The sequence below is a fragment of the Petaurus breviceps genome, unplaced genomic scaffold, assembly GCF_028583685.1.
Source record: "Petaurus breviceps papuanus isolate PSGF00001 unplaced genomic scaffold, PetGlider_PUasm1.0 221, whole genome shotgun sequence".
Classification (NCBI taxonomy): Eukaryota; Metazoa; Chordata; class Mammalia; order Diprotodontia; family Petauridae; genus Petaurus; species Petaurus breviceps.
The window spans coordinates 11,728,491-11,749,430 of NW_027185877.1; the positions used below are offsets into that span (position 1 = coordinate 11,728,491).

Sequence of the window (20,940 nt, forward strand, 5' to 3'; positions counted from 1 at the left end):
TCCTTCCTTCCTTCCTTCCTTCCTTCCTTCCTTCCTTCCTTCCTTCCTTCCTTCCTTCCTTCCCTCCCTCTCTCCCTCCATGCTACCTTACCTTCCTTCTTTCTTTTCCTACCTTTTCTCTCTCCCTCCTCCTTTTCTGTCCACACAAGGTTTCATACCCTTACCTTCATATGCTCTGCCAAAAGGAATATAAATTTTGATTGCTGAAACCTTATAAGATATTTGGTGTTCACCTAGAGCAGGGGTGGGGAACCTGCACCCACAAGACTACATGTGGCCTTTTAGGTCCTTGAGTGTGGCCTTTTGACTGAGTCCAATTTTTACAGAACAAATCCTTTTATTAAAGAGATTTGTTAGGTGAAAGGGGTATTCAGTAGGCTCAATATCTTGGGGTGAGGGATAGGGGAAAGATGGGGAAAAATTTGTAACTCAAAATCTTGTGGAAAGGAATGTTGAAAACTAAAAATAAATAAAAGATTAAAAAAAGAAATAATACAACAAAATATGAACAATGAAAAAATAGAAGAGAATGTGAAACATATTATAAGAAAAGCAACTGGTCAGGAAGAGGAAATTTAAGAATAATTGCACTACCTAAAATCTATGATCAAAAAAAGAATGTTGATACAAGTATACAAGAAATAACTAAAGAAAATTGTCCAAAGTTTTAGAACAAGAGGGGAAAGTAGAATAGAAAAAATTCCCCAATCACCACCTGAGAGAGATCCTATGAGGAAAGCCCACAGGAACATTATAGTCAAATTCCAAAACCCCCAGCTCAAAGCTAAAATAGTATGTGCAACAAGAAAAACAACAATGTAAATATGGTGTTGTGACAATTACAGAAGACTCAGCAATGGTAACACTAACAGACTACAGGTCTTGGAACACTATATATTGAAGAGCTGAAGAACTGGGGTTCTTGATGAAAATATACCCAGCAAAGCTAAGCATAATCCTGAATGAAAAAAAAAAGGACATTTAATGAGTTGTCAGACTTTCAGGACTTTGTTTAAAAAATAAACCTGATCTCAACGGAATATTTGATGTACAAGAGCCGAGAGAAATTTAAGGTACATACCAAAGACTAATTACAAGGGACTCAATAGGGACACACTGTTTACCTTTTATATATGAAAAATATAAAACATATGTCTAAGATTGTTATTAGAAATTGGGTAGTTCATAAGAAAGATTGGGTAGACCTGAGTATGATATGACTTTAAAAAGTAAAACTGTTTAGGAACAGTTAAAATGAGTAATTATTTTATGCAAATGAGGTAAAAGGAAAAACCAACAGAGAGAAATTAGATGGGGGTGGAGAGCTGTTAGTTCTGGAACCTACTTTCATTGGGAACAATACGTATTTATCTAGAAGAGTATAAAAGTCTTCTAAATTCAGAAGGAAATAAAATGCTAATGGATAAGTGGGGGGAGAGGATAAGGGAGGGATTTCTAGTGGGGATGATGAGAGAATAGGTCAAAGGCAGGGTATAGAAGGGTGTTTAGATTTATGGGAATGGGAGAAAAAGGGAGGGATCTTTGCAGGGGTAGGTTGAGTAATAGGAGGGCAAGGTAGCAGGTATAAGTGAAGTAGAGGAGTCAGGAGAGATAGGAAATAAAAGATGCACACAAACATAAAACCAAGATCAGGAGCAGAATTTGTTAGGGAAAGGATATGTTTATATATGCATGTGTGTATCTATATCTATATATGAATATATCCATACCTAATTATAACCTTCTGGAGGGGAGGGGAAAAAGAACAAAGTAAAAAGTATATAACAGAGAACAAAAGAAAACTTACAGTGAAGCAAAAAAAAGATGGACATCTCTGAACACAATGCATAGTATTTATTATATAGCCTTTCTTGAAATGGAAATTTATTATTATGTATTTTGAATCCTCTCTTACACTCTGCTGTGCACGACATGTTTTTTTCTTTCCTTATTTTGTATTTAAGTTTTAATATTCAAGTTTATAATGTTTCTCTTTTTATTGTGAATTTAATTTTTAGAAAAATAAAATTAAAAAAAAAAGAAAAAAGGCCATTAGATTTGGCAGTTAGATTATTGGCCACTTTGAAAAGAAGAGCTTCAATTGAATGATGAGAAGTCAGACTGCCAAGAGTTAAAATATTGAGAGGATAGAAAGTTGAGACCCAAATAATAAGATGGCCCTTTCAAGGAGTTTAGCCATGAAAGAGAGGGGTCAGATGTTATTAATTTTTTTTAATTTCCCTTTTATGTGATATTTTACTGTAATAGTTATGTTAGGTTTTGTTAAACCAATCAACAAATAATTATTTAATTTATACTTTATGTCATGTAGTGGGGGCACAATGACAAAAGCTAAGGAGTGTCTGCTCTCAAAGAGACTTTCTCAAGGATTTTAGCTAGAACGGGGAGGAGGAATTTATAAGGATAGCTAGAAGGAGAGATGGGGTTAAGTTAGAGTTTTTTAAAGATGGGAAAGAAACAGGGCATTTTTGTAGACAATAAGGAAGTAGCCAGTGGATATGGAGAGATTAAAGATTAGTGAGATAGTAGTAGATGATAGAGGGGGCAATTTGCCATAAAAGATGAAATGGAATGGTTTTGTTTGTGCAAATAGAGTGGTTTATCATGTCAGGGAGAAGGGTCATTTCCTCATATGAAACAGGATTGAAGGAGGAAATAGTGGTGTAAGGCGTTTGCATGATGTGAGTTGAGGAGGGGAGAAGGAGATCTCAGCAAATGTAATGAGGATACCATGGAGGGAGGTGTGAAATGCCTCTGCTGTTTGTGTTCATCAGAGTTGTACTTTGTGCCTACTCTTTTTTCCTTCAATTTTAATATTTTATTTTTCCCCAATTACATGTAAAGACAATTTGTAACTTTTTTTTTTTATAACTTTGAGTTCCAAATTCTCTTCCATGCTTCTTCCCCTTGCTCCTCAATGAGAAGACAAGGCATTTCATATAGGTTATACAGGTGCAGTCATGTCAAACATATTTCCACATTAGTCATGTTGTCAAAGAAAACGGAAAAAAAAAACACAAGAAAATAAAGAAGAAAAACAGTATGCTTTGATCTACATTCAATTTACATCAGTTGTTTCTCTGAAGGTGGATAGCATTTTTCATCATAGGTTCTTCCGAATTGTCTTGGATCTTTGTATTGCTTAGAATGGCAAAGTCATTCATAGTTGATCGATATTGTTATATACATACATACATACATACATATACGCACGCACATACATAAATATATGCATACAATATTGTTACCTTGTACAGTGTTCTCATGGTTCTGCTCACTTCACTTTGCATCAATTCATGAAAGTCTTTCCAGGTTTTTCTAAAAGCATCCTGCTCAACATTTCTTATAGCACAATAATGTTAGCCATTCCCCAATTGATCGGCAGCCCCTCCGTTTCCAGTTCTTTGCCACCACACAAAGAGCTGCTATAAATATTTTTATACATATGGGTCCTTTTCCTGTCTTTAAATCTCTTTGGGATATGGAACTAGTAGTGGTATTGCTGAGTCACAGGGTATACACAGTCTTATAGTCCTTTGGGCATAGTTCCGAATTGTTCTCCACAAAGGTTGAATCAGTTCACAACTCCACCAATAGTGCACTAATATCCCAATTTTCCCACATTCCCTCCAACATTTGTTATTTACTTTTTCTATCACATTACCAATATAATAGGTGTGAGGTGGTACTTCAGAGTTGTTTTAATGTGCATTTCTCTAATCAATAGTGACTTAGAACAGTTTTTCATATGACTATAGATAGCTTTGATTTCTTTATCTGAAAGCTGCCTGTTCAAATCCTTTAACTATGCATCAAATGGAGAATGATTTGTATTGTTGTAAATTTGACTCAGTTCTCAATATTTTTGAGAGATGAAGCATTTGTCATAGAAACTTGAAGATTTTACCCCATAGTTATCTGCTTTCTTCCTAATTTTGAATGCATTGGTGTGTTTGTGCAAAACTTTTAAAAATTTAATTCAATCAATATTATCATCTTTACATTTTGTAGCACTCTTTATCTCTTGCTTGACAATAAATTCTTCCATCATCCATATCCCTGACATGTAAATTATTCCTCACTCACCTGACTTGCTTATAGTATTACCCTTTATGTCTAAATCATATACTCTTTTTGATCTTATCTTAGTATACAGTGTGAGATGTTGGTCTATACCTAGTTTCTTTGCCAAACCACCTTCTAGTTTTCCCAGAAGTTTTTTGTCAAATAGTGAGTTTTTGTCCCCAAAGTCTGGATCTTTGTCTTTATTGAACACAAGCTTGCTATGGTTATTTTCTCCTGTGTATTACGTACCTAATTAATTGCACTGATCCACCACTATATTTCTTAGCCAAGATCAGACTGTTTTGATAATGGGATTTTTTCTTAGGGAGTTCATTGATGGCTTGTTCAATTACTTTTTCTAAAATAGGATTATTTAAGTATTCTACTACCTCTTCTGTCAATATGGGCAACTTATATTTTTCTAAATATTTCTCCATTTCACTTAGATTGCCAGATTTACTGGCATATGATTGGACAAAATAACTCCTAATAATTGCTTTAATTTCTTCTTCATTTGTAGTGAATTCACCCTTTTCATTTTTGAAATGGATAATTTGGGTTTCTTCTTTCTTTTTAAAAAATCAAATTAATCAATGATTTGTCTATTTTATTGGTTTTTCATAAAACCAGCTCCTAATTGGAGATTTTAAATTTGTTCTCTTTCTAGTTTTTGTAAGTTGCATGTCCAACTCTTTGATTTGTTTTTTTTTCTGTTTTGTATATTTATTATATACTGTATATATTCTTGTATGTCCTGTAACTTCCTGTAATTTTTCATTTAAGGTTAGGGTTAAGGTTAATTTAGAGATATAAATTTTCCCTTAAGTACTGCTTTGGCCTCATCCCATACATTTTGGGATGTTGTCTCATTGTTCTCATTCTCTTTAATGAAATTATATTTTCTGGGATTTGTTCTTTTACTCACTTGTTCTTTGGTATTGGATTATTTAATTTCCAATTGATATTTAATCTGTCTTTCCATTGCCCTTTATTGAATGCAAATTTTATTGCATTATGATTTGAAAAGGATGCATTTAATATTTTTGCTCTTCTACATTTGGCTATGAAGCTTATGTGCCCTGACACATGGTCGATTTTTGTATTGGTGTCTTGTGCCATTTAGAAAATGTTATTTTAATTTCTATTCCAATGCAGTTTTCTCCAGGGGTCTATATGGCTAACTTGCCCCAAATCTATTCATCTCCTTAACTTCTTTCTTGTTTAATTTTTGGTTAAATTTATCTAGATCTGAACAGGGAAAGTTGAGGTCCTCCATTAGTATAATTTTATTCTATATAGTATAATATTGCATATATTGTATATGTAATGTTCTATGTTGTATAAATGTACATTTATTGTATAAGATTATATATTATATATATTGTATATTTATTATATACTGTATATCCTGTAACTTCCTGTAATTTTTCATTTAAGAATCTTAATGCTATATTTGGTTAATGTAGGCTTAGTATTGAGATCACTTCATTGTCTGTGGTACCTTTTTAGTGAGATGTATTTTCCTTCCTTGTCTCTTTTAATTAGATCTGTTTTTCTTTTTGCTTTGTTTGACATCAAGATGCTCCTCCTGCTTTTTTTTTTTTAACTTCTGCTGAAGCATAATGGATTCTGTTCCAGTTCTTTGCCTTTACTCTTTATGTTTCTGTGCTTCAAGTGTGTTTTGTAGGATTCTGCTTTTTATCCACTCTGCTCTCTGCTTTTGTTTTATGGGTGAATTCATTCAATTCACACTCACAATTATGAGAGCTGTGTATTTCCCTCTATCCTGTTTTCATCCTGTTTATCCTTTCCATTCACCTGGTTCCTCCTCAAAAGTGTTTTTGTTCTACCACCTCCCATATTCTGTTCTCCTTTCTGTCATTTCTTACCTTCCTCCTTTCCTACTTCATTAATGTGTATGTTTTTCCCTTTTTCAGCCAGTTTTGATCAGAGCAAGGTTCAAGCATTCCCTGACACTCCCCCCATCTTCCTCTCCACTATAAAAGCTCTTACGTGCATTTTTTTATGTGCGATAATTTACCTTATTCTACCTCTTGCTTCTCCTTTCTTCCAGTGCATCCCTCTTTCTCATCCTTTAATTTTTTATTTTTTTGGATATCATCCCATCATGATCAGCTTGCACCTGTGCCCTCTGTGTATACTCCTTACTGCTCTAATAATGATAAGGTTCTTAGGAGTTATACATATCATCTTCCCATGTGAGAATGTAAACAGTTTAACTTTATTGAATATTTTATGTTTCCTTTTTCCTGTTTGCTTTTTTATGCATTTCTTACATCTTGAATTTAAAAACACAAATTTCATTTTAGCTCTGGTCTTTTTATCAGCAATTCTTGAAAGTCCTCCATTTCATTAAATGTCAAATTTTCCCTTGAAGGATATAGTCTTAATTTTGCTAGGTAGGTTATTCTTGGTAGTAATCCAAGCTCGTTTGCCCTCTGAAATATTATATTCTAAGCCCTCTGATCCTTTCATGAAAAAGCTGCTAAATTTTGTGTTAGTTTGACTGTGGCTCCAAGATATTTGAATTATTTCTTTTTGGCTTCTTGAAGTATTTTTCCCTTGACTTGGCAGCTCTGTAATTAGTCTATAATATTCCTGTGAGTTTTCATTTTGGGATCTCTTTCAGGAGATGATCAATGGATTATTTTGATTTTCCTTTTACTCTGGTTCTAGGATATCTGTGCAAATCATTTAGAATAATCTGTGCATAAATTTCTTTAAAGATGATGTGTAGGCTCTTTTTTTTATTATTGTGACTTTCAAGTAGTTTATTAATTCTTAAATCTCTCCTGAATCTAGTTCCAGGTCATTTTTTTTCCCAATGAGATATCTCACATTTTCTTTTTTTTTCATTGTTTTTATTTTATTTTATTGTTTCTTGATGTCTCATGGAATCATTAGCTTCCACTTGCCCAGCTCTAATTTTTGAGGAATTATTTTCTTCAGTGAGCTTTTGTGCCTCCTTTTCCATTTTGCTAATTCTACTTTTCAAGGACTTGTTTTCTTCAGTGAATTTTTAAATATCTTTTTCCATTTGGCAGTTCTGCTTTTTAAAGAGTTCCCTTGGGGGCAGCTAGGTGGCGCAGTGAATAGAGCACCGGCCCTGGAGCCAGGAGGACCTGAGTTCAAATCCAGGCTCAGACATTTAATACTCACTAGCTGTGTGACTTTGGGCAAGTCACTTAACCCCAATTGCCCTGCCTTCACCCCTCCAAAAAGACAAACCAAACCAAAAACAAATAAAGAGTTCTCTTCAGGGGATTTTTGTGCCTCTTTTAGCCTTTGGCCTATTCTGTTTTTAGAGGGATTATTGTTTTTTCTTGCATCACTCTGATTTCTTTTCTTCATTTTTCCACTACTTTGCTTATTTGATTTTTAACATGTTTTTGTGCTCTTCCAGGTGTCCTTTTGGGTCTGGAGACCAAATTACATTTTTCTTAGAGTCTTTTGCCTATATCTTGTTTCACATGGTCGTCGCCTCCTTATGAGTTTGTGTTTTGATTTTCCTGTCTCCATAGTGACTTTCTATGGTCAGCTTCTTTTTTTGTTGCTTGTTCATTTTTCTATCCTATTTCTTTACTTTCTACTTACTTAATATTAAATTTGGCCTCTGCTCCTCAATACACTGTCCGAAGTTTCGGGTTTTTTGTTCTATAATTTTCATTTAATTCTGAGAGGTCTATAAATTTTCAATTTTTCCCAGGATGTTTGATTTATAGAGAAATTGTTCTCTTATTCTGTATTCTTGTCTGTGAACAACCACAAGTTCTTTTTTCTCCCTTGGAACTGTGACCAGAGCCCCATTTCCTCACGGTCAGGAGCAAGAGCTCTAGTATGCTAGTGCTTCTCCTTTCCCTGGAACTATGCCCCAGAAATGAGTATGGGCAATGCAACTGAGTCCTACACCCAATGCCAGCAAAAGATTCCTTGTAATCTCCTTATGACCAGCTGCCCAGACTCTTTACCATATCTGGGCTGGGAGCTCTGGAAGTTGCTCCCACAGTTTCACTTGTCTCCAAGACCTGTTCCAGGCTTACATCAGGCCTAGTGTCCTTACTGCTGGCTTGGGTCAGGGCTCAGGGTTTCACTGCTGACTTGCTACATATTACATTCATTGGACTGTATTCCTTTCTTACCCTAGTGAGACAGACCTTTCCTGCTAACCTTCTAAATTGTCTTCTGCTGGGATATTGTTTTACCTTATCCTTTTGTTGGTTGGTTTTTCTGCTTCAGAATTTGTTTCAAGGCATTATTTTAAATTTGTTTGGAGGAGAATTTGGGAAAGGTTTGGTGAGTCCCTTCTTTTCCTCTGCTATCTTGGCTCCAATGCCCCCTGTCCCTACTCTTGACATAGATCCTGTGTGTATTTGTGGGATATTGTGCCCCAGACCTTGAGGGAATTTTTCTTTACATTCAATGTTTTTACTATAGCACCTCAGCAAGTACCTCTTAAAATGTCTAACTTTTTGTAGCTGCAAATAATTGGAAACAAAGTAGAATTGGGCAATAGTTGGAGGACTTACCTGATTTGTGACTTCAGCATCCCCAAACATATTGATGTTTAGCGACTTCATCTATGTCATTTTTGATTACAGTGGATAAAGGACTAGGCCTGAATTAAAATGTGACTTCAATGCTTACTAGCTATATAACCTTGGTTATATCATTTAACCTCTGCTTAAGTTTTCTTAACTGTACAATTGGGATAATAAGAGCATCTGCCTTTTAGGGATATGATGCAAATAAAATGTAATATTCATGCACAGTTCCTGGAACATAGTAGGTACTATCTAAATGTTACTGTCATCGTTGTTCTTATTGTTGTTGTTTGTAGGTACTTTTCTACCTATGGGCATCCAGGTGTACAGTGGATAGGGTGCTGGTCCTGGAGTCAAGAAAACTCATCATTGTGAATTCAACTCTGGCCTCAGACACTAACTGTGTGACCATGAGCAAATTATTTAACACTGTTTGTCTCAGTTTCCTCATCTGTAAAATGAGCTGGGGAAGGAAATGGCAAACCAATCCAGTATGTTTCCTAAGAAAACCCCTGTAGCAGCAAGCACCCCAGTGTTCCCAGAGTGGCTGCCAGCACAGGTTCTTGGATCTGCTTTGATAAAGGAAAGCAACTCAAAATGGGTTAACAAGCTTACTTTAATCAGTCAGACATATATCATTTACCTCATTCAGGGGAAAAAGGTCAGCACCCCGAACTTCAAAGTATACAGGCAGAATTATCAAGACAGAAACAGATCGAGTAGACAGCTTTCCAAACTGTCCAGCCATTACATCCATACCCAATCAACATCTGGGTTTCAACATCTGGGTTTTTTCAAAGCCAGGGGGGCTCTGGACAACGGCTTCCCAGAATCTATATCAAATCACAGAACATTTCTCAAAGTGAGCCCCAAAACAAAGCCTCACATCAGGGCTTATATAGCCTTCTCCTGGCTCAGAGAATGTAACAACCTTTTGGACCCACTGGCCAATCAAAAAGTATCTACTGAAAAACAAGACTCCCACCCCAGGCTCCAGGTGCACTTTAGCCTAGGGGCAGGGAAGATCTTTAAAATTTATATTCCCATTACAACCCCAAATGGGGTCATGAAGGGTAAGACTGTAATGGGAATGCAAATTTGGAAGATCAGTCAAAAGACTTAGGTCAAATCCCATCTCTGCAACCTATGTAACCTTGAAAAAGTAACTGCATCTGCATTAACCTCATTTTCTTCATTTGTAAGAACTAGTCAACTGCTAAGTTTCCTCCCCACTCTAAATCTATGATGCTATAATTTTATTTATTTTATAGCAAACTTATTGTTCCTTTCATAGATTAATTCAGATTTGGAATTGGTTCAGAGTATAACTGTGAATAGTTTTTAACCTAAAGCCAAGTAGATACTCAGGGTTCTCCTTGGAGCACCTGTTACATTCAAAAGAAAGGGATGGGCTAGATTATCTTTAAGATTTTCTGCCCTAAATCCTATGATGTTTTTAGTGGACTAAACACCTCCCTCTCCTAAAACAAAACAAGCAAACTAAACTCTTTCCATTTTCTCTGTTTTGTCTGACTCAACTGTTGTGTCTTATGCTAAAAAGTACATTACTATCTTTAACTCATATTTTATATACAAGCATCAAACTATGTCAACAATTCCTTTGGAATGTCTTTTATTTGTTCCTTTTGCTATTTTCTATGTTCTTAGCATCTCATATTTTACCCCTTCTTTCCAAAGCAGATTAGTCTTCCTGAAATAGGAATCTAATTACCTTTCTCCCTTATTAAATCTGAGAACCCCGGAGTAGACCACTATAGTAATTCTGTAGAGTAGATGTAGCATTCACCCAGCTCCTGATAACCTCTTGGTGTTTATTGGCCTAGAAGTTTAAGATCCAGCTCAAGTGGCACAGCTATTATGTAAATTAACTAGAATGTTGAGTTAGAGTATATTTGGAATAGGAATAGATTACTGATAGGTAAATGTGAAGGAAGAGCATGCAGGTGTGGATCTTTAGAGGCAATTTTATATTGGGTATGTAGGGAGCGGATTCTAGGATTGGCCAGAGAATGGTCACCCCCTATTTTCATATCTTCTTGCTTTCATAGATGGTAGAAAAGTTAATTCAGGGTTAGTTAGTCCTGCAAAAATTTAAATGCTGATGATAATGTTGATGGAAAGAAAATGATTGCAAAAGACCAGATGTAACAGTGGATTCATAATATTGTGGAAGTTGCTTCAGTATCTATGAGGAAACAATAAACAGTCAGTGAAATGAGCCCAATGTGATAGAGATAGAGCAACAATTCAATTCAGTTGAATTTAATATCTTTGGGGTTAGGTAGAATTATATCCCCTGTGCATAACACAAAGCTTTGCAGGTGCTTAATAAATGTTTGATGGATGTTGACTGAGTTATATATTTATTTATATTTATATATAGTTATATTTATATATTTATTTATATATATATAGTTATATTTATATATGTATTTATTAAATACTTATTATAAGCAAGACATTGTCCTCATTGGAGATATAAAGATGAAAAACAATATTCTTTGTCCTTAAGGACATCACAATAGGGATATATGAAAGGACCAAAGGCAAGATCCATTGTCCTTAGCCCTCCTCCCACTTTTTTAAAAGCCTGATACAAAGCAAGTAAATTCTACTGTATTTCTGCTCAGCATAGTCTGTTTTTCCTATGCACCTAGGATAAACTCTGTCTTTCTGCTTAGTCTCCTCCCCATGTTTGTAGAATAAGAAAAACCTCCAGCTGTTTTTATTTTTTAGTGTAAAGGGTGTTGAACTTCAAATAAAAAAAATTAATTCTAGAGATCTTTGATTTTCAAGCATTCTGATTTTTAAAAGGTGTTTTAAGAGGAATACAAATTTTATTTAATTGAAGGAGTTCATTACTATCACAATCTTACTTTTCCTTTGAACTTACATATTCATGTAGTCTTTTTTTTTTCAACATGGCATGTTTTCCATTTATTAACCTGGAAGTAATAGTAAAAAAAAATAGTATAAATTACATTAACAATGTGGGAAATGATGGGAGGAATTTTGTTTCCACATAATTAAAAGTGCTTCTATCTTTGATAGCAGAATGTGGGTCAGAGGTGATTGGTTCTAATCAGAACTGTGATCTAGCAGGGATCTACCTGTGATCAGGTAGGGGATTAGAGGCTTTTACACATGCTTGTGAGCTGTTTAAGGGAAGCATGACATGGGCAGTTCAGGAGGTCGCACCTAGCCAATGGAGAACAAGGCGGGAAATTCTAATGGATGTAGTATAAAAGGGCTCATATTTGTCTGAGTTGACAGACTCCATTAAGGGAGCTACCCATTTATTTAGAAAGAATAAATGTAAAATAAATGTAATAAGAACTTTCCTGACTTTACAAAGAATATTATTTATTCCTAGCCTAAGTATATTTCTCACAATAATATAAAAGTAATAATAAACATTTTGAAAAATGATAATAATAATAAAAGAACTGCCCTACTCCAGAGAAAAAACTGATGAACTCTGAGTGCGGAAGTATTGTTCATCATGAGTCATTTGGAATTGTCTTGGATTATTGTATTGGTTAGAGTACCTAAGTCTTATCACAGTTGCAGTTAAATGTTCTAAACTTAATTCTTGGATTCTAATATAATTAGTATATTCAACTTTGCTGAAAAGGCATTTTTGTGATTCTCCTTTTAATAAAATTCTTTGGAGAAAATAAAAAAAAACCAAAACAAGTAAGATCTGGCAGAGCAGGGATTTTAAGTCAAAGGGTTTAATTTGAAATTTCAGTAGAAATAAACAGTAGTATAAGGAACTATAATTCTAAGTGAGACTATAGTTCATAGATCAAATGTATTAGCATATATTATTAGCATATACATTATAGCATTAATATATATTATTAGCATATATTAGAATATCACTTAGCAATCCTTAGGATATAACTTGCTTTTCAGAATGATTCCAAAAGGCTTAATTTCTGTTCGTTGCAAATTTGTTTTTTATCAAACTATGTCAGCTTTTGAAATGATACCTTAAAATTTATTTGCAACGTCAACTAAAGTTGAACCTAGTCAAAATAGACCAGTATTATAAAAAGATACTTTTTGTATCTTTTTATACCAGTATTATAAAAAGATATTTTGAGTGTTTTTATATATAGACACACAATATCTATAGTATTTAACACACGCTTAAGTCAACATTTCAGACAACAAAAGGAATCTATTAAATGAAGCTATTCAGCCACTTTCATTATTTGGGACATCAAGGAATAGGATGTCAGATGATTTGGGACATACTGTGTTAAGCTTGGGGTTAGAAGTGTGATATTTTCTCTTCAGTTAATCTTATCAGATACCTTGGAAGGAAATCTCTAAGGCATTGGAGAGTCAGTAAGGTTTATTCTATCTTGTATAGCCTAAGGGTCTATCACCATTTACACAACTCCATAGATCCATTTCGTTGAACTCTAAGTACCTTTTCTAGGGAAAACATATGTTCTCCAGACTCAAAATTTGCCTTCTCCACACAATAATACTGTAGCACATGCTAAATAAATGCTCAGGAAATGTTTGCTTTTTGGTTATTCAGATAACATAGAATATAAAACATATTTAAAATATTTGTCCAAATCATTGCCACTAAAATATAATTTCCATGCCCATATTAGAAAAACTTGTTTTATTTTGCTTTCAATTGTGGTAAAAGAATTTCTGGCTTAATTTTCTTACTGCCATTTACTTAAAAGAATCACTTAATGTAGTTAGCTAGAGTCTCCAAAATCAACCTTGAGATATCAACTACAGTCTAATGTAGTTTCCTGTTTTACCTGATATAGATCTCCCTCTTCTGCCATCTGTTCTTTGACATGTACATCATTATCTTCCCCCTTTCCTCTTTGAAAGCCATTGTACCTGAGATAAAAATTATTTGAGTCTATTGATTAGTTATTCTTTTCAAGCACTGAGTCAGTGATACAGAGATAGTAACTGAAGTATTATTACAAAAACCATCAGTGAGTATACAGCTTCTGTGTCAGTAGCCTTATATTGAATGTGAATATATAAACAATGAATACCGTGGAATTTTATAGAAAGCTGGAGAAAATAAGGGCATTCACGTCAGAAAGAAGTAACAGAAGGGGAAGATAAGTATGTCTGCAACAATACAGTCAACTCATCAAACCTGGAGCTGAAGTTTACGTTCTAAGCATGATTTTTGTAGACTTCAGCAACACTCACCACTGCAAGCAGTGTGAGGAAGCTCAAGAAAGAGACTAGAGAAGTTTTTCTGAGCACAATGGAAGCAAGAAGACTGAGTCAGAAATTCTCTTGTTATATATCCATCCTATTTATGTAATCACAATCTATATATTGGAACTTAAAACTGATGCTTGGGACTCACTGACCCCTTTTGTATATAATCAGCGCAGCCTGTGTTCTGAGCATAATAAACTGAAGTCCATTCTCTTTAGTGTTGACTATATGATTGTCAGTAGTAACACATTTTCCTTCATGAGTTTTTTGGAGTTGTCTTAGATGCTTACGTTGCTAAGAAGAGGTAAGTCTATCAAAGTTAGTCATCCCAAATATTGCTATTACTGTGTACAGTATTCTCCTAGTTTTGCTCACTTAACTCAGCATCAGTTCATTTGAGACTTTCCAGGTTTTTCTGAAGTCTGCATGCTCATTATTTCTTATGGAACACTAGCATTCCATTACATTCATTTACCACAACTTGTTCAGCCATTCCCCAATTGATGGGTATCCCCTCAATTTCCAATTTTCTGTCACCACAAAAAGAGTTGCTGTAAATATTTTTGTACAGGTAGGTCATTTTCCATATTTGTATGATCTCCTTGGAATATAGAATTAGAAGTGGTATTGCTGGGTCAAAGGAAATGCATATTTTTATAACCCTTTGGGCATAGTTACAAATTGTTCTCCAGAAATTTGACTCAGTTCTCTACATATTTTAGAAATGAGGTCTTTTATCAGAGACCCTAGCTGTAAAAAATTGTTTCCCAGCTTTCTGCTTTCTTTCTAATCTTGGTTGCATTGGCTTTGTGCAAAAACTTTAATATAATATAATCAAAATGATCCATTTTGCATTTCATAATATTCTCTATCTTTTGTTTGGTCATATATTCTTCTGTTCTTTATAGATCTGGCAGGTAGACTATTCCTTGCTCCCCTAATTTGCTTATATTAATTACTCTTTATGTGTAAGATGTTGGTATATATGCCTAGTTTCTGCCATCAACTATTTTCCAGTTTTCCCAGCATTTTTTGTAAAATAGTAAGTTCTTATCCCAGAAGCTGGAGTCTTTGGGTTAATAAAAAAATAGATTACTGTAGTCATTGATTATTATGTCTTGTGACCCTAACCACTGATCCACCACTCTATTTATTAGCCAGTATTTAAGTAGTTTTAATGATTGCTGCTTTATAATACATTTTTAGATCTGGTATGGCTAGGCTACCTTCTCTTGCATTTCTTTTAATTATTTCCCTTGATATTCTTGACCTTTTGTTCTTCTAGATGACTTTATTATTTTTTCTAGCTCCATTAAATAATTTTTGGAAGTTTGATTGGTGCGACACTGAATAAGTAGATTAACTTAGGCAGAATTGTCACTTTCATTATATTAGCTTGGCCTACCCATGAGCAACTGATATTTTTCAAATTATTTAGATCTGACTTTATTTGTGTGGAAAGTGTTTTGTAATTGTTTATATAGTTACTAGATTTGTCTTGGCAAGTAGACTTCCAAATATTTTATATTGTTTACAGTTACTTTGAATAGAATTTCTTTTTGTATCTCTTGCAGTTGATCTATATAGAACTGCTAATGATTTATTTTATATCCTGTAACTATGCTAAAGTTGTTTATTATTTCAAGTAATTGTTTTACTTGATTCTCTAGGATTCTCTACGAATACCATCATATCATCTGCAAAGATTAATTTTTTTCTTCTTTGCCTATTCTAATTCCTTCAATTTATTTCTTCTCTTACTGTGATAGCTAACATTTCAAGTACAATATTAAACAACAGTGGTGATAATGGACATTGTTGCTTGACTTCTGATCTTATTGGAAATGCTTCTTTCTCATCCTTATTACATATAATGCTTGCTGATGGTTTTAGATAGATACTATTTATCATTTTAAGGAAGATTCCATTGATTCCTATGCTCTCTAGTGTTTTTGATAGGAATGGGTGTTGTTTTTTGTCAAAAGCTTTTTCTGCATCTATTGAGATAATCATAGGATTTCTATTAGTTTTGTTGTTGATATGGTAAATTATGCTGATAGTTTTCCTAATATTGAACCAGCCCTGCATTCCTGGTATAACTTCTGTGCATTCATAGTATATTATCCTCATGATAAATTGCTATAGTCTCTTTGCCAATATTTTATTTAAAATTTTTGCATCTGTATTCATTAGAGAAATTGGTCTATCATTTTCTCTGTTTTGGGTTTTCCCAGTTTAGGTATCAGCACCATATTTGTGTCATATGAAGAATTTGGTAGGACTCTTTCAACTATTTTCCCAAATAGTTTATATTGTATTGGAATTAGTTGTTCTCTAAATGTTTGATAGAATTCACTCGTAAATCAATTTGGTCTTGGAAATTTTTTCTTAGAGAGTTCGTTTATGACCTGCTCAATTTCTTTTTCTGAAATGGGGTTATTTAAGTATTTTATTTCCTCTTTTGGTAATCTGGGTAATTTATATATTTTTTAAAAATATTCATCCATTTCATTAAGATTGTCAAATTTATTGGTATACAGTTGGGCAAAATAATTCCTAATTATTTTATTTCCTCCTCATTGGCTATGAATTCACCCTTTTCATTTTTGATGCTGGTAATTTGATTTTCTTTTAAGTCACATTAACCAAAGGTATATCTATTTGATTGTTTTTTATCCATAAAACCAGATCTTAGTTTTATTTATTAGCTTAATAGTTTTCTTTTCCAGAATTTGTAATTTGTATTTAATTGGGGATTTTTCATTTGTCTTTTTTCTAGCTTTTTCAGTTGCATACCCAATACATTGATCTCCTCTTTCTCTATTTTATTAATGTAAACATTTAGAAATATAAAAGTTCTCCCAACAGCTGCTTTCATGGCATCTCAAAACTTTTGGCATGTTTTCTCATTATTGTCATTCTCTTTGATGAAGTTATTGATTGTTTCTATGATTTATTGTTTGACCAACAGGGAGAATGAGGTTCCCCACTAGTATAGTTTTGCTATCTATTTCTTCCTGTAACTCCCTTAAGTTTTCCTCTAAGAATCTGAATGTTATACCACTTGGTGCATATGTTTAGTAATGATACTACTTCATTGTCTATGGTACCTTTTTCCTGGATGTGGTTTCCTTCCTTATCTATTTTAATTAGATCTATTTTTGCTTTTGCTTTGTTTGAAATCAAGATTGTTACCCCTGCTTTTTTTTAATTGTAACTGAAGCATAATATATACTGCTCCAGCCTTTTACCTGTACTCTGTGTATGTATCTTTCTGCTTCAAATGTGTTTCTTGTAAACAACATATTGTAGGATTCTGGTTCTTAATCCACTCTGCTATCCTCTACCATTTTATGGGAGAGTTCATCCCATTCACATTCATAGTTAAGATTACTATCTGTGTCTTTCTCTCCCCCCTATTTTCCCCATTTATGCTTTTCTCTTTCTTTTCTCCCTATCCCTCCTCACTATAGTTTTGCTTTAGACCACAACCTCCCTCAGTCTGCCTTCTATTAGCCCCCTCCCTTTTCTTCCACTTTACCCTTACTCCTTTTTCCCTCTCCTCTACTCACACCCTCCCTTTTCTTTCCCTTTTTCTCTCCTACTTCCTATAAGGTAAGTTAGATTTCTATACCTAAGTGATAATGTTATTCCCTCTTTGAGCTAAATTTGATGAAAGGTTCAAATGGTACTCATCTCCCTCCCTTTTTTCCCTCTACAGTAATAGGTTTTTTTGCCTTTTCATGTGATGTAATTCATCCTTTTCTGCTTCCTCCTTTCCTTTTCTCCAAGTAGAATCCCTTTTCACCACTTAATTATATTTTTATCATCACATCGAAGTCAAATTACATCCATGCCCTCTGTCTATGTATATCCCTTTTAAATGTCATAAAAGCAGGGCAGCTAGGTGGCACAGTGAATAGAGCACTGGCCCTGGAGTCAGGAGGTTCTGAGTTCAAACTTGGCCTCAGACACTTAACACTTACCAGTCATGTGACCTTGGGCAAGTCACTTAACCCCAATTGTCCTGCCCTCCCCCCTCCAAAAAGCAAAAAAAAAAAAACCCTAAATGTCATAATAGCAATGCATTTCTCAAGAATTACAAGTGTTATTGTCCTTTGTAAAGATGTAAACAATTTGATCTTATTAATCACATACTGTTTTTATTTCTTTCCTATTTACCTTTTTATGCCTATCTTGACTCTTGTATTTGAAGATCAGATTTTCTGTTGAGCTCTAGTCTTTTCATCAGGAAGGTTTGGAAACCACCTATTTTGTTGAATGTCTGAAAGATTATGCTCAGTTTTACTGGTTCGTTGGTTATAATCCATGCTCCTTTGCATTATGGCATATTTTATTCCATGTCCTCTGATCTTTTAATGTAGAAGCAGCAAGGTCATGTGTAATCCTGACTGTGGTTCTCTGATATTTAAATTGTTTTTGATTGTTTGCAGTATTTTCTCTTTGACCTAGTAATTTAGCAATTTGGCTACAATATCTCTCGATATTTTCATTTTGAGATCTCTTTCAGGAGGTAATCTGTGGATTCTTTTGATGACTAATTTACCTTCTGGTTCTAGGACCTCAAGGCAGTTTTCCTTGATTATTTCTTGAAAGTTGCTATCCAGGCTCTTTTATTTTGATGTGGTTTTCAGGTAAACCAATAATTTTAAAGTTGTCTCTCCTGGATTTATTTTCCATGTCAGTTGCTCCTCCAATGAAGTATTTTACATTTTCTCCCATTTTTTCATTCTTTTGCCTCTGTTTGACTGATTCTTGATCTCTCATAGAGTCATTAGCTTCCATTGCCCAATTCTAATTTTGAACAAATTGTTTTCTTCAATAAGATTTTGTATCTCTTTTTCCATTTGGCCTCTTTTACTTTTTAAGGAGTTCTTTTCAGTGAGTTTTTGTGCCTCCTTTTCCATTTCTACTTTTTAAGAAGTTGTTTTCTTCAGTGTACTTTTTTTCCATTGTATTTTTTAAGGACTTGTTTCCTGTAGTCAATTTTTGTCTTTCCTTTTCTGAGTTATTGACTCTCTTGCATACCTCTCATTTCTTTTCCCAGTTTTTCTTCTACCTCTTTTATTTGACTTTTAAAGTCCTTCTTGAACTTTTCAAAGAAGGCTTTTTGGACTTGAGACCAGTTCATATTCCCCTTTGAGGTTTTGGATTTGAGTGCATTGACAATGTCGTCCTCTTCTGAATTTGTGCCTTGATTTTCCCTTTCCCCATTATAAGAATCTATGGTCATTGTCCATTTATGCTTTTTGCTCATGGTGTTTGTCTATTTCCTGGCTTTTAAGGTTGATCTCTCCTGCTGGAGGCACTGACACAAGTTTCTTGTGCTGGGACCCTTGGTTCTACTTGCTGGTTTTGTGTGCTCAGGCCTCAGATGCTGAAAACTGGAGGCTACAGGGGTCTGGCAGCTTACCTGGTGCTGAGTTGGGGTCAGCAACAATGGAGTTTTGGGGGTGGGAGTGGGAAGCCTGGCCCCTGGGGTACACAAACTCACCTGGTATTTGCACTCAAATGTTTGGCTGTTGGAGGATGTCTGTCAGCTGGAGCTGTGCTTCCTGGAGTTGTGTTGAAGCACTGGGAGATTTGGCTGCTGGAGAACACTGGCACACATAATGGTTTTCGAAGCTGATGTCTACCTGTTCCCATGCCTGTGCTGAGGCAGTCAGGGGGTCCTGGTGTTGGTGGTTCCCTACTCCACCACCCTGGGGGCTCAGGATTTTCCCCTGGCTTGCTGGGACACCTCCTGTCCTAGACTGCTCCCCTTCCCCCAGAGCAAGGGGGATATTTCCTGTTAATCCCCCAAACTTCTTGGGTTACAAGACTTATGTACCCTGTCTTTCTGCTAGCTCAGCTGTTCCAGGGTTTTTTAGATGTGGTGATATTTTCTAAACTTTCTGAAGTCAATTAAATTAAGGTTGTATGAGAGCAACTTATTCCACTACCTTGACTCTTAGAAGCCAGTGGTTTTTCTTTTTGCTTGTTTCTATTCCAGTGCTCATTACAATATCTGGCATATAGTGAGCACTTAATAAATGCTTGTGGAATTGAGTTGAATTTTTTTTTTACAGTCAGTTCTTTGTTGGGGTTCTGTAAGGAAAAGGGTGACATTACTCAACAAGATGGGTTTAGTAGACTGGTTTTTGTTAGAAGGACCAAATGGAAAAGTTTGGAGTTGCCTGAGATATCCTATATAATCAAAACCAGAGAATACCAAATATGAGGGGTGAAAGATGGTTAATTTCAAGTGATAGAGATTAAAGAGCTATTCTAGATCCCCTGCCAGTAACCATATTTGTGTAGTGAGAAAGGCAGCTAACACCTGACAACTTGCATTGAACTAAAGGGAGCTGAATGAAGTTGTCTTGCCATTATCTGAGGCAATTCTTGACCTCTTCCGTGGTTTAGACCAGGTACCCTAGACTTCTAGTAAATCAGTTGAGATTGTTACCCTCATTAATGTCTTTTTCACTATTACTGTAATGGATTAATTAGTAGTAGATTGCTTTCACCTAGGAAGACCCCAGTATACCTTTACTATCCTTCCTCTGAGCTATCTGAACTTTCCTTCATACAGTCACAGTTTGATGGGCGGAAACCTAAAAAAGATCCCAATTCTTAAGGGCATTTATGTCCCCTACTATATTGATGACATAATGTTAAGACTACTGTGGTAGAGAGTCTAGATTGGTTAGTGGCCAACATGAGGGACTAAAATAATCTAGGACTTAGCCCACTTATTTAAAATTTGAGTATAATAGATAAGGACAACTCAAATGATTATGGACACAACCCAGAACAATCTACTGACAGATCTACACCATTTAGAAATGAAGCCCAAAGGCTTATTGAACTTAGGTTTTAGAGAATCTACATTCTTCCTGGCTTTCTTCATGACCTCCATTACGAAGTCTTTCACAAACCTGCATGTTTTCAGTTGGGCCTATGACAGAATATAGACTGGGAAGACCTAAAGAAGTACATCCAACTGCCTCTACTTATTGACCCTTATGACTTCATGGAGCTCATATTT

The 20,940-nt window shown here is 34.8% G+C and overlaps 1 protein-coding gene across 6 annotated transcripts in view; it reads left to right on the forward strand.

The window, feature by feature from the left end:
* Window positions 1-20,940, forward strand: part of TMTC1 (transmembrane O-mannosyltransferase targeting cadherins 1) — a 340,352-nt gene that overhangs the window by 121,091 nt on the left and 198,321 nt on the right. The window lies entirely within an intron of this gene.